This window comes from Astyanax mexicanus, chromosome 23, assembly GCF_023375975.1.
Source record: "Astyanax mexicanus isolate ESR-SI-001 chromosome 23, AstMex3_surface, whole genome shotgun sequence".
In the NCBI taxonomy this organism is placed as follows: Eukaryota; Metazoa; Chordata; class Actinopteri; order Characiformes; family Acestrorhamphidae; genus Astyanax; species Astyanax mexicanus.
The window spans coordinates 4611812-4634510 of NC_064430.1; the positions used below are offsets into that span (position 1 = coordinate 4611812).

The 22699-nt window shown below is 36.8% G+C and overlaps 1 protein-coding gene across 1 annotated transcript in view; it reads left to right on the forward strand.

Annotated features, from left to right (window-relative positions):
- Positions 1–6034: 6034 nt before the first annotated feature.
- nr1h3 (nuclear receptor subfamily 1, group H, member 3) overlaps positions 6035–22699 on the forward strand; it is a 42789-nt gene continuing 26124 nt past the window's right edge. The window contains exons 1-2 of the mRNA XM_022665249.2: positions 6035–6120; positions 18282–18562. The gene's annotated coding sequence lies outside the window, so the exon portion shown is untranslated. The remainder of the gene's footprint in view (positions 6121–18281; positions 18563–22699) is intronic.

A 22699-nucleotide genomic window follows, 5' to 3' on the forward strand; every position in this document is an offset into this window, starting at 1 on the left:
GACGCGAGACTAAATGAAACTAAAGCACCTGGATTTAGAGCACAATAATTTATTGTGGTGACGGACAGTTGTGGTGGAAACAGGAGAGTTGAGGTGCACATTGAATTCTGCCGTGATTTGATCAGCCGTGGTTTTATGTTTTTTGGATACAATCCGGGTTAGCACCCGAACATCCCTTTCAGACAGCTTCCTCTTACAGCGTCCACAGTTAATCCTGTTGGATGTGGTTGGTCCTTCTTGGTGGTATGCTGACATTACCCTGGATACCGTGGCTCTTGATGCATCACAAAGACTTGCTGTCTTGGTCACAGATGCTCCAGCAAGACTTGTACCAACAATTTGTCCTCTTTTGAACTCTGGTATGTCACCCATAATGTTGTGTGCAATGCAATATTTAGAACAGAACTGTGCTTTTACCCTGCTAATTGAACCTTCACACTCTGCTCTTACTGGTGCAATGTGCAATTAATGAAGATTGACCACTAGGCTGCTCCAATTTAGCCATGAAACCCCCCACACTAAAATGACAGGTGTTTCAGTTTAGTTTCATTGTCCAACCCCTGTATAAAGTCGAAAAAAGAACATTTGTTCTAATAAGAATAGAATTCATGGAACATTATTAATGTAACATTAAAGGCTAAAAACGCTGATACACGTTTGTATAACGTTCTCTGTTTGCTGCTTTGTTGAATATCGGTTCTCTTTCTTTTGGGTATTAAAAGCTACTGTATCAAATATACAAAAGGAGCAAATAAAACCTGTAAAGAAGAGGAGCGAGTGAATGAACTGAAGGACAAATAAAAGCAAATTTTGACATTTTGCATTGAAGCGCCTCTCTTTTATAGGTCAGGGGCGACCCCGGCCGACCCCGGCATTGTTTCTAAATGGCATTCTGCGAAAGAGGAATGGCGGGAATTAATTAATGCATGGGTAGCAGCCACCGTCAAGAGGCGTGCATTAAAATCAATGATTAATAAATTCAAAACACACAACAAACTCAGAGGGGAGATGAAACTAGTATTGTGCTCCCCAGGAAGCAGCCCCAGCGCGGGTCCTCCCACCAGCGAGGCGGCCACTCAGATGCTTAATGGAAAGTCGCTGGTGCCAGCTGTGTGCCTGTGAATAAAATCACTTTAATTAAAGGCATTACAATGGGAAGGGAACGGAGCAGAATCGACAGGAAACGGCCCTCGTGCTTAACACACACACACACACATACGTACAAACACACACATACAACACAAACACACACACTGCCCTGATAGCAAAGAACATTGAATAAACGTTCATTTGTTCGGTTTATGCATTACATTATCATCTTTTATGGTTAACGATAGTAAAAAAAAGAACCTTTAAAACAGTCTTTATTTAACACTGCCTCATACACTCTAAACCCACACATATATACATATACAGCTCTGAAAAAAAAGTAAGACACCACTTTAAAAACAAATTTAAGTTTCTTTAATTTTACGAAATTGAAAACCTCTGGAATATAATCAAGAGGAAGATGTATGATCAAGCCATCAAACCACCAAACTGAACTGATTGAGTTTTTGCACCAGGAGTAAAGCAGCATAAAGTTATCCAAAAGCAGTGTGTAAGACTGGTGGAGGAAGAGAACATGATGCCAGGATGCATGAAAACTGTGGTTAAAAACCACAGCAATTTTAAAAACCATTCTGCAGTTTTCATTTTCTGCAAATAATTGCTCTAAATTACCATTTTTTATTTGTAATTTGGGAGAAATGTTGTCCATAGTTTATAGAATAAAACAACAATGTTCATTTTACTCAAGCATAAACCTATAAATAGCAAAATCAGAGAAACTGATGAATGTATTACATTTATTGAAAGTTTTGACTGTGCTCCCAGCTACCTTGAGATCATTAACAAGCTTCTCCGTCCTCCCTCATGATCATCCTTACCCCACAATGTAAAATTGCATTATATATTTTAATTTTTTGTGCCTCATGTATACTTATTTACTTATTTAACTTGATCACATACAAATTAGTTTTGAACCTTTTCTGATTAATTATTGTTTTTGTTCTGTTTTCTTTTCTTGTTCTGTCTTTCTCTGTTAAAATAACCTACCATACCTATTGTCTATTATAGACTGTTTATTGTCTTTGTAAAGACACAAACTTACAAAATCAGTTGGGACTTAATAAATAATTATTTTTTTACCACTGTGTAAAGTATTTAATTTAAGAAGTAATGTTTTATAAGTTTAGTACAAACCTAAAACATATAAATATAAAACCACAGTGTTGAATCTGTGTTGAGTCAATGTAAAATCGATGTGCACAAATAAATCTGTTCTGAAACTGCATTAACTATTAAAAATGTACGTTTATTCAGGGTAAATGAACATCATTTGCGGTCTGGGTGGCAACATACTGATCTAGCGACTAAAGAGAACATTAGAACAATTATTTATTTCACAAATAATCCAAATCCCCCCATTTTTTCCCCTCTTTTTTTGTTCACACCTTTCCCCAAGCAATATTTCAGCTCCTGCTTCTTCAATCCCACCATTAAAAATACTCCAGCATATCACGCGCCTATCTTAACCTTCTTTGCGGACAAGATAATGCCTTCTTACTCCACCATCTGTGTACAAAAAACACAGAAAAGACGAGGCTCGGCACGTCAAATTGAAAAGTCTTATCCATGTCTAGACATCCTGTTAATGTGAATGATGTGAATGATGTGAATTATCGCACGACGCATTACCAGATTTAAAAAATACAACCAAATCACTCCATCCATTAAAGACAAATTGACACGTTTTATAGATAGACGAACGAACGCTGAATCACAGCGAATTTCTCACCCCCCAAATATGGCGAACCCTGTGAAACAGTGGATAAGCCATTATCCCGGGCTTCTCCTCTAACAGCCCTAAATATTGTGCCGCTGTGTTTTTCTCTCTTTCTCTGGCAAGAAGGCAGAAGAAGCGTCCACCCACATACAGGGGAGGAGGAAGGGGCTCTCATAATCTGATTCACAACAAAGATGAGCCCTGATTACATTCACCCCTTCCTCCTGTTTTAAATAGACTGGGAGCAGTGCCCAGAGCCAGCTGGGGTAAAGCACAGCACTGCTGAATGTAATAATAATGAAAAACAACATCTGTGCACTTCTGCTTATTCAACACAAGGGGGCGGAATAACACACATCACATATAACAGGGGTGTCCAAACTTTTTTGTTGGGGGCCAGAAGGAGAAATATATTTGAAGTCACGGGCCACAGACTCTGTAATAAAACAAAAAATGAAATATACCACTTATAATAATACATTTTCTTGATTACTATCATTTACACACTATTTTACTTGACTTACTATCTTTATCTATCTTTGACATTGTTGTGTAAACTAGTATTTTTTTTTTTTAAATTGATGTTTCGTTTCATAATGTCTCTTAATATTATGCTACTAATTAGGCAACTGATTCCTGACAAATTAAACATGCACACACTTTCCTCTGAAAATAGTCATTTTTCCAACATGCCTGAACTGTTCTGCATTCGTTGTCCGTTTTTCATTTCTTTGAAGTTGTTAGACTACTTGGCCCGTTTTCTGCGCTACAACTGCGCATTCTCTCTGCTTTTAAACTCTTTGGCCCAATTTCTGACACATATCCTTTAAACTTTGAATCTCACATTATAAAAACCTGCGGACCAACTTTCATTTTATTTCTAAAATACCTCACGGGCCACTTTAAAAAAGGAAACGAGCCGCAAATGGCCCGCGGGCCGTAGTTTGGACACCCCTGACATATATAGACCTGATTAAGACTGATTATGCTATTTATAAGTATATATTTGAGTAAAATTAACTTTGCTGGTTTATTTGCAGAAAATAAGAAATGTCTGAAATTACAAAAAAGCTAAAGATGCAGAGCTTTCAGACCTCAAAAAATGCAAAGAAAAAAAAAACAAGTTCATATTCATAAAGTATTAAGAGTTCAGAAATCAATATTTGGTGGAATAACCCTAAGGTTTTTTATCACAGTTTTTAACATGCGTCTTGGCATCATGTTCTCCTCCACCAGTCTTACACACTGCTTTTGGATAACTCTATGCCTTTATGTTTGATGGCTTGTGATCATCCATCTTCCTCTTGATTATATTCCAGAGGTTTTCAATTTGGTAAAATCAAAGAAACTCATCATTTTAAGTGCTCTCTTACTTTTTTCCAAAGCTGTATACATATACAGCTCTCAGACTCTCATTATTTAGATTGGATGTCATGTTTTTTCTTTATTTCTTGTATTTTTAAACAAAACACTAAAAAAAAACTGATGTCATGATGTCACCTTAGGGGCTCTGTACAGAATAAAAAGGTCCATATGAAATATAAAATATTACACAAAGCTTTCAAGGCAACCGAGATATAAAAGGACAACTATTAAATATTTGATTTAATTTAATTTATTTGCTATATATTTTTTTTGTGTATTACAGACAGAAAACAGCATTCTTACATTTTTTTCCATGACTGGAGATAATTTATGTCTGAAATAGTTATTTAAGAGCTGTTGTCCATCAGAATAGACCGTGAATCAGCCAATGAACATATTTATAAACCAATTTAGTAGTTACATCATGGCCCCGCCCACTGCACTGGAATATAGTAAACAGTAGTAATAGAGCCACTGAGGCAAAGTAACAGATAATTTTTACAAATTTAATGTCATTTAGTACCGAGCTCCAGAACTTAAGGCACTATAATGAGATCCTAAGGCATTGTCATGACTTATTAATGCATGGGAACTAGATACTTATGTGTGGCCATAACTTATTAAGGCATGGGAGCGAGATACTAATGTGTGGCCATGACTTATAAAGGCATGAGAATTAGATTCTAATGCATGGGACGATAATTAGGGCAGGTTAATGAGATAATTAAGTAGTGGCCACGACTTATTAAGCAGTTTGGGTGACCTTATGCAGATCCTGGATCAATCATCTTCTTCCTGATTACATTCTAGAGGTTTAAAATTAATTTATAGTCTGTATTTAGATATATTATTATTAATAATAATAATAATAATAATAATAATAATAATAATAATTATTATTATTATTATTATTATTATTATTATTATTATTATTATTATTATTATTATTAACCGTGCATAAAAAATGTGTGTAATGCACAATAGGTCATACACTACACTAAATAAGCAGTAACTATAATCTACTGCAGAATATTCATAAGATTAAAACTCACATCATAAAGGAAAATAGAATAATGTGTGTTTCCAATATTGTCCACATGGAGGCGGTAGAGTTCTATGTGAACCTGTTGTGCCATTATTTATTCACACTTTATTTAATATACAGCTGCTGATTTCTATAAAAAAAAATAGCTAAAATACACTTTTTATATATTTAAATGTTTCATGTAATTTTATATATATATATATATATATATATATATATATATATATATATATATATATATATATATATATATATATATATATTTGCTTTTCTAATTGTTCTTAAAGGCATTTATTGTGGAATGACAAAACAATGGCGAAAGTGGACAGAATAGTATATATTTTTTTTTACTTAAAATAATAAAATTGTTTTGAAATAATGTACATAAAAAAAACATTTTATATTTAAATGCATATTTTTATTGTTTTACCCTATTCTGCACTGTTAGTATACGTATTGTCCACCGTTTACATCTTTACACATTTGCAGTGCTAAATTATTGTACAATTGTACAATATCTATTTAATCTGTATAATATCTGTATAATATGCACAGCTATCTATCTATCTATTTAATTTTAAAATATTTTCTTTTCAGAGATTTATAATTAAAGACATAGAGTAAAGACATGCCTATAATATGACAAATATATTTTTGCTTCATTTAAATATATGAAAATATATGTTTTAAATAAATATATATAGTTTTATATATAAATATTAAATGTACGTGTATATATTTAATATTGAGAATTTTAATAGTAAAGGTATGGGACTTTTATTTTGAAGGGTCGGCGCTGTGCTAAAGCTGGAGGCTGCGCTGCTGGAGCCGCTGGAGCTACGGGGTTGGGGAGCGCTGAGCGGGTTTGAGAGGCTGTCAGGAGGTAAGAGAGAGCAAACAGCGCTGTTACTGGATTTATTCCGCTTTTTTATATGTGTTAGTTATAAGGTAAGGCTTGTATGAGGAAGAAAAGCTGTGTTATATCGGATTTAGAGGAGATTTTACCGCTTAATTTAGTTGTTTAGTTTGAGTTAGCTTGGCTGTGTACAGTGCTAGCTGCTAGCTGTAAACAGTTCCTGTATAGCTTTAGCATAGCTTAGCTGAGTTTAGCTGCGGGTTTTTAAGGAGTCTTTAAATTAGCCTGTTTGGCTAGTTAGCTTAGCTCGGTTTATTGGCTAGCCTTGTTTGTTGTGACATAATCTTTGCTAGCTTTAGCTTTAGCTTAGCATAGTTAGCTTTTTAGCTGTGTATCCTGTCTAGTTTTTTTATATATATATATAAGTAAAGTTGAGCACTAGCTTGTCGTTTATATTTTTAGTTTAACTAACTACAGTTTAAGTGGCTACAGATTTAGGTGCGCACTTTACTTACCTATCTTACTTATATTACCTGTCTTAATTAGTTTTCTAGGTTAGATAGCTAACGTTACACCTAAAAAGATGTGTTTTAATAGTTTTAAATAGAATTTAAGCTTTTAAATATCTAGTTAGCTTGCTAATAATTAAATATTAGTTATTCACCCTGGTTTGTGTAATTTGGCTCAGTGTCGTTTTAGGTTAACAAGCTAGTTAGTTTTCTTTCTGACTACTGAGTTACGTGCCATTATAAAACTATTATTGATGCATCATTTTCTTCTATGGGTCGTTGTCAGTCACGTGTGTTTACCAAGGTGCCGCCATGTTTGAGGTATTGGTACTGTGATCTGTGCAGCAGAAGTAATAGAAACAAACTTGTTTTAGTTCACCTTATTCTACAGCAACCACGTTCAAGAGTTGGTTTCTTCTACGTTACACTAGACAAGGATGTACTAGTCTTATAAGCTGTTAAATAACTTTTTAGCTAGCTAATAAGTAAATGTATTTACCCTGGTTTGTGTAATATGGCTCAGTGATGCCGTAGGTTAACAAGCTAAGCTAGTTGTTTTTCTGGCTACTGAGTTACTTAGCTAACTGATTAAATTCTGATTCATAAGTCTGAGGTGCTATTATAAAACGATTAGTGATGCATCTTGATGCATCTGTTTTTTTTCTATTGGTTGTTGTCAGTCATGTCTGTTTACTAGGCATTGCTTCATCAACATGCCACCATGTTTAAGGTATAGTTATTGTGATCTGTGCAGTAGAAGTAGTAGAAACAAACTTACTTTAATCCACCTTATTCTACCAGACTCACGTTAAAAAGGTTGTTTCTTCTGCATTACACTCATAACGTCTAAGTAACTATTTAGCTAGCTAATAAGTAAATATATTCACACTGTTTTGTGAATAAGACTCAGTTACGCCATAGGTTAACAAGATAGTTGTCTTTTTCCCTACTGAGTTGTTTTTCTTTTGGTGCAGTTATATTTTTGTTACAATAGCAAACTAGGTAGTGGGAATCTTTAAGCACTTTTCAGTTGGATTTAAAGCTCAATGCTATTTAAAAATGATTAAATTTATTCTAGCATCTTCTATTGGTCGTTGTCAGTCATGTGTGTACTCTGTATAGCGTCTTCTGATGTTCCCCTTGGTTCTGGTCTTGCCCTTGTCTTCTTACTTTCTTTCTATCTTCCTTCCTATCTTCTTTCCTGTGTAGGAAGGTGTTGTACCGCTCAGGGTTTCACTAATTGTTAATATTAGCCGCTCACTGCTTTTTTTTGTTGCTTGGACTACAATGTTTCTTTGCTTGTCTGAGTTCAGGTCAGGCACTTTTTTTAAACAACCATTAGACAATTATTTTACACTTTACAGGTCAAGAAATAGGAATTAAAGTACATAGAACACACCATTTGCACTGAATGTGCAGAGGAAAGTGGGTAACTGGGGGCCAGGAAGGATACATCAGTTGCGCCCTAAAAATGTATTCTTATGTATGTTACATTTCTAGGCAAGATACGAATAGGCAAGACATTGTAATGCATTTTGTATATTTTCTCCCATATTTGGTCAATTTTGATACACAAAAAAACATATGCTCACCAAACCAACATATGATCACCTTCCAGCACCATAGGGACCCAGCCACTCTAATAGTTTTGCATGTTATGTAACAACCTAAACATATTTCTGTGAAACAGTAGCTCGACATGGTCTAATCCCCTTGCTAAATCACTCCAGAATGGATTAATTCCTGTAAATGTAGGGTAGTAGTAACTCTAGTGCTGGAAAAGCTTTCTCAGAGGTGTGCCAAGCTAGTTCTGCCTTTGTTTGTGAAAACCTAATTAATAAGATAATAAAAACGTTCTTTTTCAGGTCAAGTTTTATTTATATGGTGCTTTTACCAGTGGGTGTGATCACATGGCAGCTTTTTCTTCCAGTTCAGGGTGTTGAGAGACCTGGTGTCCAGCATGCTTTATGGATTTAATTGACTAATTAGTGTGACACACTTGGTTGGAATCATCTATTATTTAGTAGGTGCTGTGGGTGTGTTTGGGAAGGGAGATCACCAAACTGTGTTTTTTGTTGGTAATGCATTGGCGAATAATTGAATGCAATAAGTGATATTATTGGAATTTTAAAATAATTTGACTCTGTTTCTTTACTACACAATTTTACAGTACAATTATGTTTTAAATAATAATAGTTTTGGACATGATGGGTGCATTGCTTATTTTAACCTCCTCTCTTACCCTGATCCATCACTCTGGAACAGGGTAAATCTGAACTCATCAAACCTTCACATGACCTCCTTCCATTGTCCAATCTTCCAGAGTCCAATCTTTATGCTCTCTAGCAAACTGAATCTGTTTCTGCTGGTTAGTCATTTTTTGCTCACTGATGAGTGTTTAAAGCTTAAGGCTGCACAGCTGTTTAGTCCCAATCCCTTAAATTCATTTCACTTTATTGCAGGGGTCTCAAACTCATTTTTGCCGAGGGCCACATTGGCATATTGGCTGTCCTCTGAGGGCCAAATGTAACTTATAAATATAAGAAAATGTAACCAGATGTAATACAAAATGAATGTAATTACTCCTTAATGTTAAATAACTCTCAATATACTATTTATTCAATCAAATATTACAGTTGCATGGAAAAATGGTTGCTTGTTGCTCTATTAACATAAATCCTTTTAATTTATAAGTTATATTAACTTTGATCAAAACGTTTGATACTGAAATAAGGCTTAATAAATATAAAATCAAAAATTGTGAGCTGTGACAGATTTAGCATTTCCTCAGATTTAGCAGTTCCTCATCCAACCACTAGTCGGAGCTGCAGCTGCAGCACCACAAGCCCGCAGTCTTTACTGAGTCAGAGCTGCAGCCCAGCCACGGGCTACAGGGCTCAGCTGAGCCAGTCTGGAGCGTTTTTAAAAATTTGTAAGTTCTTCTGTGTATGAAATAAAATAACCCCACTAACCGGATAATACAGCTCTCTACAGTTCATCTTTCAGCCCAAGCAGCTAACAGCAGCAGTTTAGAGCATCGTCACGGAGTCACTGCTCGGATTACATTATAAACAGGTCAGTTAGCGCGCTGCTAACCTCAGGATGTTTATAACTACGGAGTTTAGTGGACACACCACGGCAGCAAGGTTAGACTGTTGAAGGCTACTGAAGACTACTAAAGCAGGCAACGCAGCGTAAGCAAAAAAAAAAAAAATAAACCACACACACACACCAAAATACAAGTTAAGATAAAATATGAAAACGAACATAATAAAGCATAAATAATTAAATTGAATTGCGGGCCAGATGTATGTTTATTTTGTTAACCCGTGAGGGGCCGCATGTGGCCCGCGGGCCGCTACTTTGAGACCCCTGCTTTATTGTGTATGTGGGAAAGCTCTTACTTTCACTATTAAACAGTTCTTAGTATAGTTTAAGTGATCACCGATCACGATAATTTTTGCTGATGTAAGGTATATAAAACATTTGTTAGATTTGTCTCAAATTGGTTCATCTCTAATAAGAATGTATTTAGTTCTTTTTCTATTGAACAGACTTGACGTTCTGCTTAAATTATTGGTCTAACTGATCAATTCTGCCTTGTGGTCTACATCTATGGTCTATGCCTTGCTTTAGTAATGAGAGAGCAGAATCTGGAGTAAACGGGCATCTATAGCCCTATCTAAATAGGATTAGTTTATCAGGGGGACATCTCTGAGAAATATTTCACACTTCTACTTCTAGTGATAAAACTCTTGTGTCTGGACTGCAATTGAAAAAACAGGAGGACCAGTCAGTTTTTAGGATTTCTTGGTCACATGGTATCATGTTCAGTAGCTCCTCCATTTCCACTCGCTGTTGTTTTTAACATGGATCTCTGTGGAAACGTACGCCAAAAGTGTAACTACGGTGTGCTTCAGTGGACAAATAGCTATCTTATTAAAGGCGAGGAGACGAAACTCAGACATGTGCGTCCAGACGGGACTAAAATTACCGGAGGACCACAGAGTTCAGCGATTAAACAGTAGATAATTCAGCCTGGAATTTTCTCAGAGGATGTCTGAGAAAAAGGCATACATGGTAAATTCCAGACAGGAATAAAATCACAGAGGACCCCCCATAAAAGAGAAAATTACCCCAGGACCCCCTGAGAAACTAATCCCGTCCAGATAGGGCTTTTCTGTCAGTTTGTGTCATTGATTTCAGTTATTTCTGAGAGTTTTGGTTCAGGCTGGACTGGATAAGCTTGTGTTTATTGTTTATTCATTGTCATTGTTTACATGGGCCTCTGTGGTCAATACTCTGACATTCCTAAACCACTATTATAGAGGAACTGCTGAAAACCATTAGTGAGTGTTTAGTGAGTCACGTAATCACATGGATCTTAGTGAAGCTGAGTTATATTCTTAACTTTGAATCATACGTAGCCTTCAATATTATGCTGCTGAACTATGTATAGAAATAGGTCCTTCCTCTTCGCTCTCATGACCGAAGCTGAGGGTGCGGGTACAGAATAGGAAGAGACCACTTCCTAATACATCCTGCAGTTTAACTTTCACCTGCTTTCCTCCTGTTTTTGTGGAGATTTTATGGCTTATCTTGGGAATTGTTTGGAAGGATGTATATTGGCATGGTCACACAAACCTTGTATTTTTGGATGTGAATTTATTTTACAGTAGAAGGAAGAACCTTGTTATCTTTCCATGAAACTCGGGGTCAAAATATTTCACTCCCTGTCATTTTAGAACATTTCTGTTGGTCAATGAATCATATAATTTTCACACAATGTAAAGAACAAATTAACAATTGAAGGTCTATTGAAGAAATTCAGCTATAACCAACATTATTGTTATCATATTTACTAGTATTATTGTAGCAAATGTGGTAAAAAATAAGATTTTTACTTTTTTGTCTTTAAAAGGAAGTGCCAAACTGGAGTCATTTTCTCTTTTGTATAGCTAAAGCTATTGTAACCTAGGCTACGTTCAGACAGCAGGTAAAAGTGCCCCAAATCTGTTATACTAAATATTTAATCTTTTTAATCCGACCCATATCTGACCTCTGTCTAAACTAGGGGTGGGAATCGATTACTATCTCACGATTCGATTCGATTCCGATTTTGGGGGCCACGATTCGATTCAAAATCGATTTTTGATTCAAAACGATTTGAATTATAAATATTTCTGCTTCTGGCTTATGAATCGTATTGAAAAAAAACCCTCCATAATATACACTGGTCCTGGAGCAAGTAATGTGTTACAAAAACAATAAAATGTGCAGGAATGTGGGTCCTCAGTGACAGAGGAATCACTGGGATATCACAATGACGTTAATGAACAATAAATACATAAATAAATAACACTGCTTTATTACCAGGCTACTAGCGGTGGTGTGTAGGTGACGCTGCTGGGCTGATGTGATGATAGCAGTGGAGCGCTAAAGTTCAGGAGCAGCTGCTGATTAACTAGTTAATTTTAGGCCGTTGTATTTCTTCAGAAAGGGGGCAGGAGGTGGAGAAATTAATTCATATTGTCCATTCCTTAATTCCTCTGTGATGAGGAGCTGAAATTAGCTCTGATTAGCTTATTGTTATTTTTCCGTTCCGCCTTAAATGCTGCAGCCCGCTGCCACCTGTAGCGTTATTTAAGGTGGAACTGGAAAGTTAGCTAGTTAGCTAGCTAACAGTTACTGAAACTAACTACTAGCGATCTTTTTTATGCTTGTTATGAAGCATTCTGCCATAAAACATTGAAACTACACGTTAATCTAAGGTAATATAGTGCTTGTTCTGCCATCTTACCGGTGATTCTCAAACACCTACGCTCTGTGTGTGTCTGGAAGATCTCCAAAGGGACAAGCGCTATCCCCAGGGTTGCCAGGTCCAACAAAAATACCCAGCCCAAAATCAGTCTAAAACCCGCCCCTCAGAATCGATTTTGGGACATTTTAAATCGATTCTGAATCGTAGTAAATGAGAATCAAGATTCTTATGTGAATCGATTTTTTGGCACACCTCTAGTCTAAACATTTTACTCTTTCTAAGTGGCATACGTGCCTGACAGAGCAATGCTTCATGTTAAGTTTCACTTTAATCCCAGCCAGAATCTCAAGAGCTATGAATGAGTTCAGACTGCAGCAGACTGTGATATGTAGCCACGTCGAGGTGTTATCTGAAACCCTCACTCACTGCTGCTGTCCATTTTCCATCTACTCACGCTCACTTTCTGTTCTCCTTTTTCTTCTTTCTGTTTGATGTAAAATCGCATGAATATTAATCTGGCATTTTTTAATTGGATATGTATCGGGTACCAATGAATACCATATTGAATGGCCCAAATCATAAATGAACATTACAGAGTTGTTTTTTTTTTTGCTGATTACGTTGACACACAAACAAAACACTTGTGTCACACATAAAATCAGATTTGGGCCACATTTATCTGTTTTTTAAATGTAGCCATAGAACAAAGCCATAGTTAGCATATATTAACATTTATGAAATTGAAACCTCTGGAATATAATCAAGAGGAGGATGGATAATCACAAGTCATCAAGCCAAACTGAACTTTTTGAATTTTTGCAGTAGGAGTAAAGCATAAAGTTATCCAAAAGCAGTGTGTAAGACTGGTGGAGGAGAACATGATACCAAGATGCATGAAAACTGTGATTAAAAAAACAGGATTATTCCACCAAATATTGATTTCTGAACTGAAACTGAATGTTTTTGTTATTTCAGCCATTTCATCTCATAAAAAAAAAAACAAATAGATCTGCTACCCGAAATTTGTTGAGCATTTGCGGGTGGATTTGTTCAACTTCTTTATGTTTAATGGTATGCACTGAAGAGCTGAGGATAACGGAGTGCTACTTCTGTTCCCTTTTGGGTGAAACTATTAAACTAAACTATAGATGTACAGTTGCATTAAATTTAAAGGTTTAAAGCATTAAAGTATTTAAGGGCAGTACTAAAATGGTATTTAAAAAAAAAATTTAAGATACAAAATGCATTTTGATTTATAGTTATAAAATATGTGCCCTTAATAAGTGCAGCAGTTTCATATACAAATGTGCCATTTGCTCCAGTTTTTGTTTAATTATATTCATTTTTCTTAAAAAAAAAAATCTGAAGTGTAATAAAAAGAACTAAAACAGAAAAAAGTAAAGCGGATTTCATGGGGCCCTACTGAATGAGTGACTTGTTGGTCTGAAGGTGCCTGTGGTGATTTTGGCAAGCTAATGATTGTGCTCTCTATGCATCACAAAACAGTGCAGGCCTCTAATATTACTAAGTGTGAAATAAACATGAGCCAGTAGTGATGTGGAGTTGAGGGGTCTGTCTTTATTTTTTAGGTTAAAGTGCACTTAGTAAACTTAACAAACCTAACTGTGTAAGATCAGAGGTAGAAGTGCTGGGTGGACTCTGGATACTACATTACTTTTGTTTTTTGGTACCAGCTGTTTGAGTTGCTCAGTTGGCTCTGTGTTTGAGTTTTTTTGTCCGTATTGACTGAAGGGGGTGGAGTCACGTGAGTATGCATGAGGTACTATGTTTTTAAGGACATTGTACCTTTTTAAATATTAAATAATCAGAATAATAAATAAGGGTAATATTACATTTAATAGAGGATCTGATGAATAATAAGGTTTTTTTTTTAATAGCTCAATTAAAAGGTAAGGTAGTGAATGAATTGGGGTTATATGCAAATGGACATACAAGTTTTTCATTCAGTGTGTCATATGTTGCTTCCAGCCGCAGTGTTTGGAGACTGTTGAGCTCTTGAGCGGTCGTATGTAGTTCAGTGGGCAAAGGTAACAATCCACTGATAAGTTGTACAGGACATTGGACTTGGAAGGTGTAGTGCGGGTCATTTTAGGTTGGTTTCAGTGTGAAACGGATGAATGAGCAATTCTGATTATCTGATTAAGTTGATTAGAATCTTAATTGGCAAACTTGTGTTAAAGCTTTTATGTTGATGTCTGTCTGGCTGTCTGTAATTGATCCATATTAATTTGTTTTCTGTCTCTGTTCTCGCTTAAAATAGATTAAAATTGGCACAGTTTTCTCCCTCACTCCAGATGTCTGTCAGCAAAATCGTTGTCAGCAAAATTGTTGTCAAAAGGTAGCTTCCTTTCTCTTGTTCACACTGCAGTGAAACGACATTCTTGTTTCGCTGAACAAATTCACAGACGTGATGGTCCGAGGTCCTCAGCTTTCACCCTGTGAACTTTTAGGTCTTACTGTACTTTGTTCATATCCTCAGCTGTGCGGGCTCTTACTTTCCATGTTTTATATGATGCATATTTGCATAAACACAGGGATAGTTTGGAGAAAAAAATAAGCATTAAAGAAAGTAACAGGTGGTTCGTTACGTAGCCTGCCTTCAAGAAATAGTTTATTATTATTTTTAGTGTTCACTTTTACCCTCTACCACACTGTACCTAGCTGTACCTCAATCTAATTTATTCTTCTTTGCTACTTTTGCTTTTACTTCACTCTACATTGATATACCTCACTGTACTTCCCTCTATTTTGCTCTACCTCACTGTACCTCAGTCTAATTCCATCTACTTTGCTCTACCTTGCTCTACCTCACTGTACCTGACTCTTCTTTGCTCTACTTTGTGCTACCTTGCTCTGCCTCATTGTACTTCCGTCTATTTCCCTCTACTTTGCTCTATCTGCTCTACCTCACTGTACCTTTCTCTACCTCCCTCTCATTTGTTCTACCTTCCTCTTATTTGCTCTACCTCCCTCTCATTTGCTCTATCTTCCTGTACCTCTCTAATTCCCTCTACTTTGCTCTGCCTTGCTCTACCTTGCTCTACCTTTCACTCTTCTGCTCTCCCCTGCTCTACCTCACTGTACCTCACTCTACTTCCCTCTACTACTTCTCTACATTGCTCTGCCTCACTGTACCTCACTCTACTTCCCTCTACTACTTCTCTACATTGCTCTGCCTCACTGTACCTCACTCTACTTCCCTCTACTACTTCTCTACATTGCTCTGCCTCATTGTACCTCACTCTACTTCCCTCTACTACTTCTCTACATTGCTCTGCCTCATTGTACCTCACTCTACTTCCCTCTACTACTTCTCTACATTGCTCTGCCTCATTGTACCTCACTCTGCTTCCCTCTACTTTGCTCTACCTCACTGTTCCTCACACTACTTTCCTCTACTTTGTGCTACCTTGCTCTACCTCACTGTACCTCACTTCAGTTTGCACTACCACGCTCTGTCTCATTGTACCTTTGTCTAATTCTGTCTTCTTTGCTCTACCTTGCTCTGCCTCACTGTACCTCACTCTACTTTGCTCTGCTTTGCTCTACTCTGTACTACCTTGCTGTATCTCACCGTATTTTGCTTTAGTTTGATCTAATTCCGTCTACTTTGCTCTGCATTTACATTGTAACATTACATTTTCTCTGCCTCACCATGCCTAGGTATACCTCACTATACCTCACTCATACTATATACCTCACTCTTCTTTGTTCTGCCTCGTGATGCCTTGTTATACCTCACTATACCTCACTCACACTATACCTCTATACCACTAAACCTCCTTCACTCTGCTTCGCTGTGCCTCGCTCTACATCCAGCCTCGTTTTTGTCAAGTGAGCTCAGTCTTCAGCTTGAACTGCTCCCTCTGTTGCTATATTCTAGAAATGCAATTGGAATTTGCCTGTATTCATCATCTTTTTGCAGCTGTTATTTTAAGGTAAAAATGTTGCATGTTGCTGCTTTTAGAGGTTTTAAAGCCTTTTATGATTGGTAGACCAAAAGCAGTTTCTTATCTAGAGTGTAAAGCTCCGGAGGGGCGTCTCCGTTTAAACTGTAACGCTGTAGTGTCATCTGCCGTGCTGAACTGTGGCGGCTGAACTGTGGCGGCTTCAGACAGTGACATAAGCTGGACTTCGACCTGTTTGTGGCCGGTTGTGAAGGCATTTAGTGTGATGATGCAACAGCAGGCGCAGTTGGGAGATGGATCCAGTGGAGAAAGAGAACAGAGCTGGTGGAGAGTGAACACGCAGTACTAGAATGTGCTGGTTATTCCAGAGTGTCAGTTACACACCCTTATTTTCAACAGCTGTTTCTGTTGGGCAGAGAAACGTTAGGGGGCCTGCTGGTGCTTAAAGAACTCACAAATGTGTTTTTTTGCAGCGTGCTGACTTTATTTGATGACCATTTTCTTGTAAATTGATCCCCATTCCTGAGCACCTTCAAAAGTATTAAGGGAGATTGGGATATAGGGTCAAATAACACCGTATATGTAGCTGCACATGGTTTATGTTCTTGTGTGAAAATGAAAATTAATATCTTTTAGTATATATATGTTTTATCAATTTTTATTCTGTAATTTAATTCAGTTAACACATTTGGAAGTTTGTAAGTTTTCCCTTTGGATTGTTTGGTTTTAGTTTGCTATTACTTTGCTTTTTTATGTGGAAAATCCCAAATACAGCAAAATGTATCACAACAAACCACGTTGAGATCATTCTTTCTACTTATTGGTCAGATCGGTGTGGGGTGGAGCAAGAAGGTAAATACAGGAAGAAGTTTCTGTGTTACGGACTAGCGCATATTTTTGCGTTGAATTTGGCTTAAGATCATTATTTTACATTTTTATTAGATTTAAAGTTATACCTGGGTGTCTAGTCTCTCTGTATGGTATAAATCTGTATATCGACAGCACTGGTACCAGTCAAAAGTTTGGACACACCATACCATGCAATGTCTTTATTTTTGTCCTACTTTGTGTAAAAAAAAAAAAAACTCTGACTAATTTAGATGATCTTATCTGGGGAGCTGTTAACTTGTGGTTTCTGAGGCTAATAACTCTGTACTTTTTTGGGGGGTGGTCCTGATAAGAGCCAGTTTCATCATGATGGTTTTGATGGACATGAGAATACTTTCAAAGTTCTTGAAATGTTTTGCATTGACTGACCTCCATTTCTTAAAAGTTTTTTCCCTTTACTTGGTTGAGTAGTACTTACCATAATATGGATTAACTCTGTACCCTTAACTCTACCTCTTGAAAACTTTACAAATGACGCTCTCAAACACGCTAAGAGTCAAGAAATTCAAGTAATTAACTCTTGATGAGTTCAGCACAGCTGTTAACTGAAAGCCTGAATTCCAGGTGACTCTACCTCATAAACCGACTGAGAAAATCCAGCCAAGATGTGCAAAACTGTCTAATCTTAGCAAGAGGTGCTACTTTAAAGAAGATGTATGTAATCTAGTTGTTGTTCATTAAACTATTTTATATGTGACTTCTAATGCAATCTGGTAAAAAAAAATACTAAATATATTTTTTTTTTTATCAGAATAAATATTTCACAAAAAAAGTCCAATATTCTTTAGTACTTGTGTAGAGGTGATTATTGAATCCACCTGCTGAAACTGACCTGAAATCAGTGTTTTAAAAAGTTGTGTATAGCCTTAAACAGTCTGAAATCTTGGCATCGTGTTGTGTGAGAGAGGTGGATTTAGAGTCACACTCCTACAGGAAGAGGCGGCTTGAGCCTACAGGGATTTCATAGCCATGTTAACGACCGATAGTAACCTCATTCTCTCTCTCTTTCTCTCCCTCTCTCTCTCTTCACGCTCTATCCTCCCTCCCTTTTACTTTCTTTCTTTCTCTCTCTCTCTCTCTCTCTTTGTTTTACTCTTGCAGGATCCTGCTGAAGCTTTTGCTCTGACGCTTGACCTGTTAAACTTAAGGAAAAAAGAAAGAAAGAAGCTCGTCTTCCCACCTTTCTCTCTCTCTCCCTCTCTCTATCTCTCTGTCTCTCGTTCTCTCTCTCCCTGTCCTCTGCAGCTGGGACAGCAGGCAGTGCGTTCTCAGGAGCGAGTTCCCCCTGACAGTGTCCAGAGTGTCCGCGAGGATAAACACCATGACCTGCTAGCAACATACAGAGCACGATGGACAGACAATAACAAAGAGTTACATCAGGGGTACGTGTCACTCTTACTCATAACTGCATTAATCACAGAGACACACTTAGACACACACTTCACTCTTAGTTTAGGGAAGACACACACTCCGTATAATCCGTGCGTTAGGCACTTGTAATTTATGGTAAAGCCACTTTACAATGAGTCGCTTTAGTTTAGTTCTGCGGAGTTGCAGTGTGTATATATTTTGATATTCTCATGGCTTTTAGACCTTGCTAAAGACTACTCTGTTAATCTGTTTTAATACAAATATTGATGCATCTCTGGGCTCCGTAACTTTTTTTAACAACCATCCCAGAACATTTTACCAAATTGAAAACCTCTGGAATATAATCAAGAGGAAGATGGATGACCACAAGCCATCAAACCACCAAACTGAACTGCTTGAATTTTTGCACCAGGAGTAAAGCAGCATAAAGTTATCCAAAAGCAGTGTGTAAGACTGGTGGAGGAGAACATGATGCCAAGATGCATGAAAACTGTGATTAAAAACCAGGGTTATTCCTCCAAATATTGATTTCTGAACTCTTAAAACTTTATGAAGATGAACTTGTTTTCTTTGCATTATTTGAGGTCTGAAAGCTCTGCATCTTCTTTATTTAAGCAATTTCTCCTTTTCTGCAAGTAAATGCCCTAAATGACAATATTTTTATTTGGAATTTGGAAGAAATGTTGTCCGTAGTCCGTGGAATAAAACAAAAATCCTCATTTTACTCAAACATAAACCTATAAATGGAAAAATCAGAGAAACTGATTCAGAAACTGAAGTAGTCTCTCAATTCTTTCCAGAGCTGTATGTGTATGTAGATTTCACTTTAAATTTCTGCTCTAAAAGGTACCGTCTGTGTTTTAGCAATTGCATGATGCTTCTTTCTCTTGGTTTCAAATGCTCTTTTGTGAGTTAACATACATTTACATTTACACACAGCTGTTTTTAATTGGGACCAAAGTAGAGTTAAATAACCTTTGCTAATCTAGTACATACAGCTGTTTATTTTAAAATGTCTCATCAGGTTTTGCTTAATTTGCTCATTCTAAAAGCTCAGTTCTGTTGTTAGCCAGCAAGAGGCACACCTTTTCTGATTATTGTTGGCAATTTTGAAGTTCCACATTTGACTGACATGGTAAAACATCAATTGGTAAAACTTTAGGGGTTTTCCCCACTAGTGTCACATTGACCCTTCTCCTCTCACAGCATTAACAGCAAGTAATAGGAATACTCCCAGGCATATTTTAACCAGCAGGTGGTCTCCTTAAAGCCGCCGCCCTGAAAGAGATTTAATCCCTTCCAATGTGCTATGTTTATTGTCTCGGGGACAGTGAGACAGTGTTAGTCTGGAGCTCTGAATATTGCAGTATGCAAGTTTTGCAATACTTTTATTGATATTGCCAATGTACACAATGTAATGTTTCATCACATTAACATTTTGTTTGCATAGTGAGAATAAACTGACTGTTTAAACTCAGTGCACATTAAAAATACTCATAATACCACTGCTACTAAAAATGTTAAAATGAAGGATTGATCAGTTATGTCAGTTATCAGACAGTTTCCAGCCCAAACATGCAGTCAGGGATTGCCTGATCATTTATACGATCTTGAGTTAGCTTAGTTCATATGATCCATATTTTGCTGCATAGTTGCTGCAGCGTTGCATCACTCAGCTCAGTACAGTGAGTATCAGAACACTAACTGGATAACCCTCTCGGGAGTACAACGCTCAGCCTAGTACAGTAAGTATCAGTAAACTAACCAACTGAATACGCCTCTCAAAAGAGTACATCACTCAGTCTAGTACAGTGAATATATTAGAACACTAACCTGATACCCCTCTTGAGAGTACATAGTTCAGCCTAGAACAGTGAATATCAGTTCTAGGTATCCTACTCAAGATCATGTGACCAGGTGTAACTGGGTCCACATGAATTAAAATGTATTTTATGTGATTGTGTGTGTATGTGTGTGTGTGTGTATAGCTCTGGAAAAAAATAAGAGACCACTTAAAATGAAATTTAATAAAATAAAATGAAATGGAAAAACTCTAAAATATAATCAAGAGTAAGGTGGATTGTCACAAGCCATCAAACCAAACTGAACTGCTTGAATTTTGGCAGCAGGAGCGGCATACAGTTATCCAAAAGCAGTGTGTAAGACTGGTGGAGGAGAACATGCCAAGATGCGTGAAAACTGATTAAAAAACTGAAAACTTTTCTTTGCATTATTTGAGGACTGAAAGTTCTGCATCTTTTTTGTTATTTCTCATCTCTCATTTTCTGCAAATAAACGCTGTGACAAAATTTCTATTTGTAATTTTTCAGAGAAATGTTGTCCGTAGTTTATAGAATAAAACAGCAATGTTCATTTTACTCTAATATATATCTATAAATAGTAAAATCAGAGAAACTGATTCAGAAACTGAAGTGGTCTATTAATTTTTTCCCAGAGCTGTCTGTGTAACTAAGAGTGTATTTATGAACAGTATGGGAAAGCTGCACCTCTTCAACCCAGTCTAAGACATTCTTAATTTTGCCCTTAAATAAACTGCCTAAAACAAAGTTTAAAACTAGAAATAAACATGCTCAATAAAAACGTCCTACAAGCGTAATTTAGTTAATGGGTCATACGTGGGCCTGCACCAGTTCATTAAAACTAAACTACATAATGATACGTCTCCATTTATGCCCACGCTTTGAGATTGTAAGCTAAAAATAATGAAGTATGGCGCAAAAACAAACATCAAGGAACATCAGTACAGCAAAAAGGTATCTGCTGCTTCAAAATCAGATCGAGATTTGAGAAATATAAGGATTTAAAGCGGACATGTTATGGAAAAATCACCTTTTGTTTTTAAATTTTGGGTTTCGACTGGCCCTATAAACACTCCAAACAATCCATCCATACATTTTCTGAGAGTCGGCTGAAAGATTTTGGATGGCTCCGCCCTTATTCTGACATCACAGTAAGAAAACCTGCATAGAAACACCTTGGCACCACCCCTCACCCCTTAACCCCCACCAGAGCATCAACCACTAGATCAGTTGGAAGAATGGCTAGTTTTGTAATTTTGAGAACCACAGACAGTACACAGCAGGATTACCCAGCAGACTTCTTCTGAGGGAGGGATCTGTACCTGCTGTCCATAGCAGATCAGCAGATAAGGGAGATGTAATTACTTTCAAAACATTTTTTTTTTGTTTTTCTATTGCAGCTAAGCATGAACTAGCTTGTTTTTGTTTTTGCCACTTAGCACAAGCTAACGCTAACATGGTAAATGCTCAGTGTAGATATGGGGCGTGGCCAGTTACAGCTTATTTGTGTAAAAGTGACCGAGCCCTTAAACGGCTTAATCTGAAAAGGACTGAAACTGGTAAGAATATATCTGGTGAGTTCTCATTTGTGGAAGGGTTCTTTTTGTTATAAAAGAAATCGAGTTATAAATGAGGCTGTAGAGGCAATTAATAGATTTGTAAGTAGTCATATATTGATGTTAAGTCCCTAACATATTTATTTTTAGTAAGAGCACTATTTGTAATTTACTTTCCACCTTCCTTTTTTCACTTTGCTGACAAATCTATCTTCCCCATCGCATTCTGAATTGTCATTCTAAAAATGTCTCTCAATGTGCTTTCCCTGATCAGTTTACTCTCTTCTCTAAAGGAATAGGAATTAATCACTCATCACAAAAATGCTGCAGTTTTGTAATTTTTAGGCATTTTCTAGCTTTCATTTCCCATTTACCCACAGGGTGTTGGTCCGTCAGGCTGAGTTTGTGTGGGGGATTGCTTACTACAGTGTTGCTGTGCATCGATTCCCACACTGCTGAAAGAATGACTGTGCAGAATGCTGCTTACTTTCAATTAAAATGTTACTCATGTTTGTTGAACCACAGTTTTGCTGGTCATGTTAGTTTTGCTTACTCATGGCAAGAACTCTGCTCGGTTTCACAGAGGAGGTTAATATGGGATTTTTGGTTTCACCAACACTAAACCTGAGTGCATTTGAGGGTCCTGTTTATAGTCTTGAGGCTCGTCTTAAAACTAAATTGTTGTTTTTATGTAGTTAAACTTTGTACTTTATTGACAATTGTTTCATTTATGTGTATATACAGATCAAGCATATCATTTTATGACCACCTC